The following is a 13,273-nucleotide window of genomic DNA, read 5'->3' as shown; positions in this document are numbered from 1 at the left end:
GGGGAAATTCCCAATGGGGAAACCTGAGGCGGAGGATCTCTGGGTCCTGTAGCAAGAGAAGTGGCAGGCAGAGATGTCAACAGGTACAATAGAGGGAGGAGCTACGGGAAGAGACTGCTGACTGATACCAGTGGCCAGTACACTCTCTTCATCACCTCGAATGCTCCCCTCCCAGGCAGGTCCGAGAGAACCCGCTCCGAAGAGCTAGGAACTCCAGGGACCACCGAAAGGGAAGCATCCGAGGCAGATGTCGGAGCCGAGCTCACCAAGGCCGAGGCTCCAAGGGGAAGAGCGGGTTCGGACAAGGGTCCGATGCCACTCACCCCCTCGTCGGAGACCATGGAAGCCCGACCACCGAATCCCTCTAAGGAAGAGGAGATAAGAGTAGAGGCTGAAGGAACAGAAGGGGGTATCCGTCCTCCAGCCGTAGCAGTAACCATGCCCGAAGACTCCAACTCCAAGCTCTGGGGTAGAGTTGAAGGAGGAACTGTAACGGGGTGTGGACCAACAGTCGTCTGCTGAGACGGACTGTGAAGCATTTGGGCCAGTACCTGTGACTTGAGCAATCTGACCACTCTCTCTAGGTCATGGTCTGACAACCTGGATGACCTTGAAGATCGGCTCCGATGGCTCCGTTCCGATAGAAGAGGTGAAGCCGGAGCCGAAAGTATCGGCTCCAAGGAAGGAGACCTCGACCTCTTCCTGGAATGAGCCATCGGAGCCGATGCTACAGATCCTGTCGGCGCAGACTTCGAGCCGACAGAACGCTCGATGTATCGGCTCCAGCCGGAGCCGATACAGCCAAAGTAACGGTGTCGGAGCCGACACCGATGCCTGTGCCACATGGGTGTCGGAGCCGATCGGAGCCGACATCGAAGTGGACAATACAGTTTCGGCACCGATAGCCATCGGTGCCGAGAGCTTAGTCACAGAATCGGCTCCAGCCGAGCCGATCTCGACTCAACGAAGTCGGAGCCGAGGCCGCAGGCTTAGAAACAGAAGCCTGGGCCTTGAAACTCTTGCTGGTTTCGGTGGAGCCGACTTAGCCGGAGAGCCCTCCGGCTTAAGAAGGCCCCTAAGAACCAGTTTGTTATGTCTCTCCTGCAGGACTCTCTGGCTGAAGGAGTGACAAATAGCACAGGAGTCCTGCAGGTGAAGAGGGCCCAGACAATACAGGCAAGAAGTGTGACAGTCTGTCAGAGACATTTTCTGACAGCACGAGTCACACTTCTTAAAACCTGAAACCCTCTCCTTTGACATGGTGCCGAACACACAATACACACACACACCAGTCAAAAATAAATTAAATTACACAAAATACCAAGAGGTATTCTATAAAAAACACCAACACACACACCCTAACAGGGGGATGGGATAGGGATAACTAAGAAAAAATTAAAAAGACAGGAATTTCTGTCAGCAAGGGATAGAAATTAAATTTAAACTATCAAAAATTAGTTTTTGACTAAAAGGGCTTGAAAATCACAAAGTGAAACAACTTACCAGGAGCTGGTAAAGAAGACCTCCCAAGCGGCAACGAGATCTGGGTACTTACCGCCTTGCATCATGGGATATGGGGCTGCCTCGAGCTGGTAAAAGGAGTTCTCGAGCTAAAGCAAGTGCCGAGTCGGAGCCGAGGATCGGCTCCGAACCCATCAAGCAAGAATGAAGGCGAGATTGACAACTTAACATCTTTTATTTTAATAGTTCCAAAGTGTGCTGTTGATATTTTAACATGTAGAACTGACAGTTGAGTGCTCTGATAGCGAAGGTTGCAGAGGTGTATACTTTTTTACCTGATCTGTCCAGAGCTCTGGAACTTTGTCAGATGGAATAGGATTCTTGGCAGGACTAGTCTTAGCTCCTTTAGGTCCCTGTGTAAAGACCTCTGGGACTGCAGCAGGATGTCTGTACAGGTATTTGTGAGAATCTGGTACTTTGTAATACCTGTCAGATTTACTGGTTGCAGGTGAGAGGGCGTCAGGGGCTAAGCTGGATTCATGGAAAACATCATCCACCACTTCTAAGATGGGGGGGGGGGGGGGGGTGGCCAGGGTTCTGTGCTGGGGCAGGTCCAGAAACTCTGTCTTTTCATAGACCGGGGGAAGTCCTGAGATTCCCATTGGAAATGTTCCCCGAGGATGTGAAGAGTTTCCCCACAGGAAAGGTCTTCTAGTGGGGAGGCATAACAAATGGATTCCTCTGCATCTGAATCCTCATAAGCAGTCTGAGGCGGCTGTTCCTCTTCAAAATCTGAATAAGATTCCTCAAAATCCTGTTCTATCAAAATTTAAGTAGGAGGGTGTCTTTTCCATTTAGACGTTGTGGCCTGACTACCCCTAATAAGGGAGAAAAGAACCTCCGCCACTTTAAGCATTTGTGCTTGGGGTGGTGGAGCAGGAGCGAGATGGTGGCTAGAGGCAGATTTTCTAGGAGTGGCCTGGCTTCTAGGCCTAAGAGTATCCATGGGACTTAGAGAAATAGTAGTTGGAGGAGAAGACGTCGTTTTTTATCTAGATTCGGTAGTGCGAGAGGCCTCTTTGGAAGCCGGTGCCTGCTCCCCGGCTCCAGACCCAACCGAGGCAGAGACAGCCAAAGGCTCGGAAGACAACAAAGATTTCTGCAGCAAACTGGACACCGAAAGGGTCTTGGTAGAGGCCTGCATAGATATCGTATTGGGTATCAGGGGCTGCAAAAGGCGCCTCACTGAATTCCAGAGAACTGACAACCTGCTTAGCGGAAGAGATGTCAGAAGGCTTAGCCTTGTGTGGCCTGTATCTATCTCTCTTTTTTCAGAATGTCTACGGATTGATGGCTGATGGATGCCATTCCGGAATGCGAAGACGGAAGACGAAAATACCCGTCTACAATAACTGGCCTATAGCGAATGTTTCTCGCATTAGAGAGGGCACAGAAAGTACAGTTGTGTACACTTACCATAAATGTACATGTTCGAATGTATTCACTGTTGCAGTGGGTTATCTGCCCGCAGGTAGCCCTCAGCCGGCCTGAATATCAAAGTCTTGGATTCCTGTGTCGGATGCAGTCTCTTCTTCCATGACGTCAGGCTGTCAGGGGTACAAAACATGCAGCCGGATGCCATTACATCAGTTTTTCTTGCCCCAGATGTCAGGTGCCCCCATAATGGGAAGCAATTATATGTTAGGTTACACCTCCATTAAAAAGCAAACACACCAGAAAGCTTAAATACACCAAACAATAAGAAAGGTAGAGCCAAGAAAAATCAGGGGGCTGGAGGGAGGGTAATCAGGACTGCAACAGTGAATACACTCTAACATCTACATTTATGGTAAGTGTGCACAACTGTACTATGTTCTGCGTGTTTCACTGTTGCAGTAATTACATTTGGGTAGATTCCCAAAGCAATGGTTGGGAGGAGGAATTTAGAGAGCATTAGGACCAGCTATTAAGCCCTGCAAGACTGCAGTGGCAAAATCAGCTGTGGATTTAGAAAAATAAGCATGTGGTAATGCTTGCTGAAAGTATGTACAGAGCTCCAGGTAGCAGCTTCTAGGATGGCCCTGGTAGGGACTCCTCTGAGGAAGGCTGCAGAGGTAGATGCAGCCCAGGTGGAATGTGATCTTATCTCCTGTGGGGTAGTTTTTCCATGCTGCTTATAGCAGAAATGAATGCAATGGGCAATCCATTTAGAAATGGTTTGCTTTGAAATGGCCTTCCCCTCTGCCCCTGCAGCAAAGCCAACTAGCAGCTGTTCATATTTTCTGAGAGGCTTGGACCTGTCCAAAATATCCAAGTTGTCTGTGCACGTCCAAAGAGTGCAGTATTCATTCACCTTTGTTTTGTGGGTTCGGGAAAAAAGTAGGCAAATGAACGGACTGATTTAAGGCAACACTAGACACCACCTTGGGCATAAAGGAAGGATTGGTCCTGAGGGAAACCCTGTCTGCATGGAAGATAATGAAGGGCTCCACTGCCATGAGGGCCTGTAATTCAGACACTCTTCTTGCTGAAGTGATGGCTAGGAGGAAGGCTGTTTTCCAAGAAAGGAATTTCAACTTTGCAGTTGCAGCTGGTTCAAATGGAGGGAGAGTGAGCTTTTCCAATACAAAGTTAAAATCCCAGGCTGGAGAAGGGGGCTCGCCTGAGGGGTCTTAAATCTTTGGCCCCTCTGAGGAACTGCTTTAGCAGGGGGTGAGAGAAGAGGGGTGGTTCAGTATTATAATGTGCTGAAGGATAGGCTCTTGTGGAGCATTTCTGTTAAGTACAGAAGAATATGAGGTAAGCTGAGCACTGTTGTGCCCCATCCACCGAGTTTGGCTCCAGGAACAGTATCTTTTCCACTTTTCAGCATAAGATCTTCTAGTGCTAAGCATCCTTGCTTCCAGAATAACATCTAACACCTGCTTACTGAGGGATACTATTGGAGAGCTCAAGGGATTAATCCAGGCTGCAAGGTTCAGGGTTTGAAGCTGAGGGTGCAGAATCTGGCCCACCTGCTGGGACAGCAGGGAAGGTGTCTGAGGTAGTTGCCATGGCTCCAACAGTATCATACTGCGCAAGAGGAGGTACCGATGCTGGCATGGTCAATCTGGTGCAATCAGTATTGTCCTTGGTTTGTCCTGTTTGATCTTTAGCAGAACCTTCGAGAGGAGAGGCAGAGGGGGAAACGCATAAACCGAGAGGCTTTCCCAGGTAAAGAACAGGGAATCCACTTTGCAAGCTTAACTGTGGGGAGTTCTTGTGCAAAATTTGTCCAATTAGTAGTTCTGGGGGGAGGCAAACAGGTCTATTTCTGGAATCCCCCATTTGTTCAAGAGGTTGAATATTTTTGGCTCCAGTTTCCATTCGTGTGGGTCCATGACATTTCTGCTTAGGTAATCTGCCAGTGAATTTAGTTTGCCTGGCAGGAAATGAGCTTGTAGGTGCACTTGGTAGCTCAAGGCTGTGTTCCACAGAGCCATGACTAGTCTGTAGAGAGGGTACGAGTGGGTTCCCCCCTGCCTGTTCCCCTGCTTGTTGATGTACCACATAACTGTGGTGTTGTCTGTCTTTACCAATAATTGTCCTGGAAGGATGTAACCTTTGAAGGCTGTCAGGGAATTCTGTACAGCTAATATTTCTTTTTGGTTGTTATGCAGGTGCATTTGACTCGGGTTCCATTTGCACTGAATGCACTTGCCCTGCCAAGTGAGCCCCCCATGCATAGTCTGATGCGTCTGTTAAGAGTTTGGGTGGCAGGGGGTAGATTGAAAGGGAGCCCCTTGTTGAGGTTGCAGACCTCTGCCCACCAAAGGAACTCTGTCTTTATACAAGGAATGATAGGCATCATTGTTTCCAGGTCCTGAGAATGTTGGCACCATAGGCTTTTTAGATATCATTATAGTTTCCTCATATGCAGTCTTGCATATGGAATTAGTAGAATGCAAGAGGCCATGAACCCCAGGGTTGCAGAATTTTCCTTGCAGATAGCTGGGTCTTTGTGGCCAGTGGTTTAAAGTAGGCTGTCAAACTTGTTTCTCTGGCGTGAGAAAAGCCATCTGGGAAGATGTGTTCAAGCTTGCTCCCAGGAATACAATCTGTTGGCAGGGTACTAGGCGAGATTTCTTTTTGGTTATGGTGTACCCCAGCGAGGTTAGAAATTTCTTTACAAATGCTAGATGTTTTAATAGCAAGTCCTGGCTTTCTGCCTGGATCAGACAATCATTCGGGTATGGGTATATTTGAATATTTCTCTGCCTGCAAAATGCAATGGCTGGAGCTAGGCACTTTGTGAAGACCCTGGGCGCAGTAGATAAGCGAAAGAGAAGTGCAGAGAACTGATAGTGCATGGAGCCTGCTCTGAAGCGTAGGTATTTCCTGCAAGATTCCCTTATTGGAATGCGCAGGTAAGCTTCCTTTAAGTCTAAGGTTGCCAACCAGGCATCTTTGTCTAGCATAGGGATCAGCTGTTGAAGTGTTAGCATTTTGAATTTTGGGATTACCAAAAAGGTGTTTAGAATAGAGAGGTGCAGGATAGGACACCAGGAGCTGTCTTTTCTGGGTACCTGGAAAAGTCCTGAGTAAAAATCTTGCCCCCTTTCTTCTGTGGGACAGGTTGAATAGCCCCGATACTTAGAAGAGAGAGAGAAGTTAGAAGTTATGTACTCACCATAACATTCCATCTGAGTAGGTACTTCATTTGTCTGCAACCCGTGGGTCTCGGATCCGACCGGCAGCTTTCCAAGCTTCAAGATCCGAGCTCCTAGCTCCTCCCCTCTACCCACAATCCCCTGTCACCACCACACTACCTCAGATCGGTTTTGCTGCATCACCTGAAAAAACCTGTAATAAACAGGTTCAGATATTCTCAAGAATCATAAAGATCCTAGAAACCCGATACAGGTTAGGGGGATGGTTGCAGACAAATGAAGTACCTACTCAGATGGAACGTTATGGTGAGTACATAACTTCTAAATCTGAAGTAGTTACTTCATTTGTTCTGCAACCTGTGGGACAGAGTCCCCAGCTACCTAAACAAAGAAACATGGGTGGTCTATGGGAGGATATTCTGAAGCACCGCAGAGCCAAAGGACGCCCTGCTTCTAGATATCATGTCCAGCTTATAATGAGAAATAATCGTATGACCAGAAGACCAAGTGGCTGCTGAACATATGTCGTCCAACGGCATCCTGGACCAGAAGGCTGCAGAAGTTGCGATGGACCTTGTGGAATGTGCACGGATTTTGAATGGGGTTGTTTTGCCTGATGCCTTATAAGCCTGAGAAATACATTGATAAATCCAATTAGCCAGTGTCACTTTGGATATAGGTTTTCCCATGTATGAAGGAGCAAATGACACAGAGTTGATCAGCCTTAAGAACATCTTTGGTCCTGTGCAGGTGAAAATGCAACTGTCTATGTACGTCTAGTGTATGCAACATGTATTCTCCCTTATTTTGAAAATTCTTGAAAAACACTGGCAGATTGATAGTCTGATTGATATTTGCCACAGATGCCACTTTTGGTAAGAAAGACGGATTAGTCCTGAGAGACACTCTGTCATTGTGGAAAATAAGATAGGGAGGTTTCATGCACAAAGCTTGGAGCTCTGAAACCCTTTTAGCAGAAGTTATGGCCACCAAGAATGCTGTTTTCCAGGACAGAAAATTAAGGGGTACAGAAGCTGCAGGTTCAAAAGGAGGTTTCGTTAAGGCTTGCAGAACAAAGGTTAAGTCCCAAGGGGGAGTCACGGATTTCACTGGTGGCTTGAGAAGGAAAACGCCACGTAAGAATGTCTTACACAATTTTGTAGATGCTAGAGATCCTAATCCGTCTCCCACATGAAAATGGGATATTGCTGCCAACTGTACTTTTACCGTTGATGCACTGGCCCCTTGTTCAAAAATCATGGACAAAAAATCCAAGACTGTAGGAATCGGAACAGTAAAGGGGTTGAGACCTTGGATGTTAGCCCAGATAGAAAACCGTTTCCACTTGCTTTTAGAGATTTTCCTGGTGGACGGTTTATGAGCCGCTACCAGAATAGTTTTCACTGGTGACGAGATACCGGGAGTCCTTGCCATTAGTGGAACTGGATCAACCAAGCTGCGAGCTTGAGGTTTACCAGGTTCCCGTTGGGTGCGATATCAGATCTGGAATGGGATCCAGGATTACAGGGGAGGAGAGACTGTGAGACCGCAGGTATGGAGGCCAGAATGGGGCTATGAGGACAATTTTGCTCCCCAACCGTGCGGCTTTCTGAATGAACTTCGCCATGAGCGGAAGCGGGGGGTAAGCATAGAGTAGACCGGGAGGCCAAGCATGAATCAGAGCATCTCTGGGGCTCTCCCCTTCTGGGGGAAGAATTGCGAAGTACTCGCTGCATTTTGTGTTTTGGGGGGTAGCAAAAAGATCGCAGCGAGGCCAACCCCACTTGTGGAAAATCTCCTTCGCAACTTTCGGATTGAGAGACCACTCGTAAGGACTGAGAATTACTCGACTCAATTTGTCCGCCAGAATGCTGGATCGTCCCGGAATGTGCGTTGCTATCAGAAAGCGGTTGGTGGATATCGCCCATTCCCAAACTCTCATGGCTTCTCGACAAAGAGGGTAGGATCTGGTTCCCCTTGTTTGTTTATATACCAGACCACTGACATATTGTCCGTCTGTATTGCAATCGTTCCTAGAGGTAGAAGGTCTTGGAGAGCCTGCAATGCTAGAAGCACCGCCCTCATCTCCAGAACATTTATGTGCAAGGCGGTCTCCGACAAGGTCCACGTACCTTGGACGTTTCTGCCCAAACAATGCCCCCCCCCCTCACCCTAGGTGAGAAGCATCCGTGGTTAACGTGACCTGGGGGGGGGGATCACAAAGGGTCTCCCTTGCCTGAGTTCTGGGGAGTGAAGCCACCAAAGGAGGGATTCCCTGCAAACTCTGCTCAGGGGGATAGGAGTGTTCAATGGGTGGAGTAACCGTGACCATTGAACTTGGAGTGTCCACTGTAATAGACGCATCCTTAGGCGAGCATGGAGAGAGAGGCCAATAGCCGCTGCCATCGAGCCTAGTGCTCTCAGGACTAACTCCGCCGGCGGAGCTTTGGTGCGAAGAAGAGCCAAAACCTGGAGTGAGAGGCTGGACAGCCTGTCAGAGGTCAAGAAGGCCCAAGAAGATCAGGAATCTAGTCTGGCTCCTATGAAATCTAATGCTTGCACAGGATGAAGAAAGGATTTCGGTATGTTGACTGAGATGTCCAAGCTGTCGGCAAGAGACAGCACATAGTCTCTCGCGGTACAAAGTTGATGCCTGTTGGTTGCTGTGAGGAGCCAGTCGTCTAGGTACGGAAAGACCCTTATGCCCTGAAGCCTCAGGTGGGCCGCAACCACTGCCATGAGTTTGGTGAACACCCTGGGGGCTGAGGAGAGTCCGAACGGAAGGACCCTGAACTGGTAATGACTGGCCCCTAGCCGGAAGCGGAGGAACCTCCTGGACCATCTGTCCATTAGGATGTGGTAGTACGCGTCCTTGAGGTCTATAGAGCACATCCAGTCGTTCTCCTGCATTAAGGGGAGAATAGATTGTAGAGTGACCATCCGGAATTTTTCTTTGGGGACAAACATGTTCAGGGCGGACAAGTCTAGAATGGGCCTGAGGTCCCCCGTCTTTTCTGGCACTAAAAAGAACCTTGAGTAGTAGCCCAATCCGGATTAGTCTGGGGGGACCCGCTGGATGGCTCTTTTTTCTAACAAATTTGAAATCTCTACGGTCGCCGCCTCTCTTTGATTGGGTGGGACATCGGGGAGGCGACCACCTGAGGGAGGACGAAATAGGAAGGGAATTTTGTAGCCTCTGGATATAATTCGGAGCACCCATCGATCGTTCGTGATGGACTCCCACACTGACAGGTGCTTCGTTAAACACCCCCCCACCCCGACTGCCTCCAGAGCTGGACAGTCGGGTAAGCCCTCAGGGCTGCTGCGCGGGTCTCTCGGAGAAAGGCTCCCTAGACCCGAAGTTACACGGTCCCCCTCTGCCTCTGGGCTGGCGTCCACCCTGCCCTCCTCTGCCACTAGAGGGTGCGGAGTCCGAAGCTAGATAGGATTGCTGAGACTTGCGGAACCACAGCTTCTTTTGCCCCCTCTGATTCCTTGAGAAGGAACGTTGGGGGATCGAGAAGCGGACTCAGACGGCAGACAGCATCTTCTCGTCCTTCTCGCTTTGGACTAGTGTATCGTGTACAGTCTTGCCAAAAAGCGAAGAGCCGTCAAAGGGTGCGTTCGCGAAGGACGCCTTGAAAGGTTCCGCAAAATTACAAAGACGGAGACAGGCGTGACATCTCAAGACAACACCTGCCCCGCTGGCCCTTGCGGCTCCCTCCGTAGCATAAGACAGTAGCCGCATGGACGTATTTGAAATGGACTTGAGAGTGGCCATACGTGTCGACAACACGGTTTTGTCCTCAACCGAAATGGACTCAGGTGGAGCTGCAGTGTATTCCTTGATCAAATCCCGTTGCAGCCTGATGACATGCGCAATATAATTCAGCGCCCTATACGGTCCAGCGCCCGGGACTCCTTGTCCGGCGGGTGGACCGTGGAGCTCTCCTGGGAGAGTTCTCTCTTAGTGGCAGCAGCCACAACATGGCATCAACTGGAGACCCTTTGGCCCAAGCCTGCCTGTCTGAAGGGGGGCTAAGGATTTTATCCGGTCGGCGTGGGATAGGCTCCACGGTGTCGGGATCCTGCCAAGCCCTGGTAGTCAGGAGATCTACCAGGGGATCTGCCGGTGGGGACACCCAGGAGGTAGATGGGCCCGCTACAAACGCCTCCAGAAACACGGACTCATCCGAGGAAGGTTTTTGGGCAGACCCCCCCCCCCCAATACGCAGCATTTCCATGATGTCTCCAAAGGAGACATCCTCGGGGGGGTGACCTTGGGGAACCTTCCCTTTCCTCTAAGTCCGTATCTGTGGTGACGGACTCAGGGGAGTCCATGTGCCTCCTTTTACACATCCGTTTATGAGGCACCTCCTCTGTGGGACTGTCAGAAGAAGGCTCGTCAACGGCATTTTGTTCCTCCGAGGGAACCAACTGGAGGGTCTGAGCAGGCTGTCCCGATGGAAGGATGATGGAAGTTAGACCTGCATGCAATGGGGGAGCGGAAGGATCCAAAGCCAGAGTCGGGGACCTGGAAGACCTCGACAGTACCCTCTCCACTACCTCGAACGCCGAGGGAGAACTACTCTCTTCCGGCCCCGAGAGCAGTCTCCTCGGCTCCGAGATAAGGATCGGGGTCGGAGCCGAAGCCATCGGATCCGAAAGGGAGGTGCTCTCCGACATACGCAGCGCCGAAGATGCACCCGCTCCCACGGATCCGACGCCCGGCCCCGAGAGCTCGGATCCAAGATACTCGAGGGTATGGTCGGCGTCGAGAAGGCTTGGGCCACCGGCGCCGACAAAACCCCGGCTCCGAAAGGGCCTGGATCCGAAGACTCCAAAACACGGATCCGGGTCGAAGGAGGAGAAATCGGGGCAAATATTGAAGCTGCACTCCCCCCCTGTGGAGGGGGGAGCACCCCCATCTGCATTTGGGTCTGCAAAAACCGACGCATCATCCTATCCATATCGGCGTCGGAGAGAGACCTAGTAGATCTAGAGGAGGTCGTAGAGGCGGGCCTGGAGGGCCGCCACGACGACCACAAGAGTGATAAGAGCTCCTCCTCCGGCTCCGGTGAGAATGAAGGAGATCGGAGCCGAGAAGGAGAAGGTCCGGACACCCTCGGAGGTGATTTAACAATTTTTGAAGGCGGAGCCGAGGGATGAGGCTCGGCTCGCCTCTTGTGTCTGTGCTTCTCCCTGTGCTTTTCCCTAGAAGGAGAAGACTGAACTTCCTTCGTACTCAAGGCAGTAGTGGGAGGTTGAGTCCCAGCCTGAGTCGAGGGAATCAGGGGTGCCGAAGCTACCTGGGCAGCCTGCACCTTGGAGGGAGAGGAGGAAGAGGTCTCCTCCGGGGGAAGCAATCCCGCCAGAATAAGCCTGGTTCTCCTGTCCCTCACAGCCCGTGGGTTGAAGGCTGCACAAACCTGGCAGTCTGAAGACAAATGGACAACCCCCAGGCATATAACGCACTGAGTGTGGCCATCAGCTGGGGAAAGCTTATGGCCACACCTAGTGCACTTTGAAAAAATAGCTTTATGGCCTTCGGCCATTTTGCTAACACACACACTCACACGCCCAAACACCTAGGGGAAGGTTTAACTGAATAAAAACGCAATCCCGAAAACAAAAAAGGGCAGAGAAACACTCTAAATATTCTTCTTTTTAATTTATTAAACTTTTAAGAAAAATCTCTTGAAAAAATTATTCACTTCCCTGTCTAAGCTCAGGAGCTCTTCTCAAGACGCTTGTATTCAAGCTGCAGCAAAAACGATCTGAGGTAGTGTGGTGGTGACAGGGGATTGTGGGTAGAGGGGAGGAGCTCGGATCTTGAAGCTTGGAAAGCTGCCGGTCGGATCCGAGGTCGGATCTGAGACCCACAGGTTGCAGAACAAATGAAGTAACTACTTCAGATGTACAGTTTTGTACCTACCATAAATGTAGATGTTCGAGTGTTCACACTGCTGCAGTCATCACACTTGGGTTATCCTGCCATCAGGCGGTCCCGTAGTCGGCCTGAGTTCCAAAGTCTTGGTCCGGTGTCGGTTGCTGTCGCTTCTTCCCTGACGTCAGTGCGCCAGGGGTATATAAAAGATGCATCCGACGCCATTTTCTTCAGTCTTTCTTGCCTCAGATGTCAGGAGCCCCCAGGTAGGTAGGCAATACATATTGCTAATAAAACATATATAAGAAATAAAAACAATACCTTCAGATACAAGCAAATACACCACAAAGGTTGTATAGGATAGGCAGGTATAGATAAGCCCAGCTAGGACAGAGGGGATAGAGGGAGGGTAACCTGGACTGCAGCAGTGTGAACACTCGACCATCTACATTTATGGTAGGTACAAAACTATACTATGTTCATCGTGTTACACTGCTGCAGTCATCACACTTGGGTAGAATCCCAAAGCCAAGGTTGGGTGGCTGGTCTATAAAGAATTAGGATTGGCTATGAGGCCCTGCAGAACTGCAGTGGCAAATCCTGCTGTGGATTTAGAGTAAATAGGCAAGTGGTAATGCTTGGTAAAGGTGTGCACTGAACTCCAAGTTGCCGCCTCCAAAATTTCCTTGGTTGGTACTCCTCTGAAAAAGGCTGTTGCTCTGGTAGAATGTGGCCTAATATTATTAGGGACTGATTTTCCATGATGTGTGTAGCAGTAACGAATACAGTGCCCTATCCATTTGGAGATAGTTTGCTTTGAGATAGCCTTGCCTTGTGATCCTGCAGCATATGCCACAAACAGTTGCTCAGTTCTCCTGAAAGCTTTTGTTTTGTCCAAGTAGAAACGTAGCTGCCTGTGTATGTCCAAAGAGTGCAGAAGTTTCTCCCCTTTATTCTGGGGGTTTGGATAGAAAGTTGGCAAATGGATGGTTTGGTTAAGGGCCACACTAGATACCACCTTTGGCATGAAGGTAGGGTTTGTCCTTAAAGAAACCCTGTCCTGATGAAAAATTATAAAAGGTTCCACTGCCATTAATGCCTGTAGCTCTGAGACTCTACGTGCTGAAGTTACTGCCAGGAGCAGAGCTGTTTTCCATGATAAAAATTTTAGTTTGGCTGTATTGGCTGGCTCAAAAGGTGGCAGGGTCAGTTTTTCCAAGACAAAATTGAGGTCCCAAGTTGGTGTTGGTGCCCTCCTGGGCGGTCTTATGTTTTT

At 49.7% G+C, this 13,273-nt stretch overlaps 1 protein-coding gene across 4 annotated transcripts in view; it reads right to left on the bottom strand.

Moving 5' to 3' along the window:
- Positions 1–13,273, bottom strand: part of PTBP2 (polypyrimidine tract binding protein 2) — a 1,270,924-nt gene that overhangs the window by 442,962 nt on the left and 814,689 nt on the right. The gene's annotated exons all lie outside the window — the stretch shown is intronic.

The sequence above is a fragment of the Protopterus annectens genome, chromosome 10.part0, assembly GCF_019279795.1.
Source record: "Protopterus annectens isolate FY-2018-M chromosome 10.part0, PAN1.0, whole genome shotgun sequence".
NCBI classification, from domain to species: domain Eukaryota; kingdom Metazoa; phylum Chordata; order Ceratodontiformes; family Protopteridae; genus Protopterus; species Protopterus annectens.
This window is presented reverse-complemented; position numbering and strand designations above follow the sequence as displayed.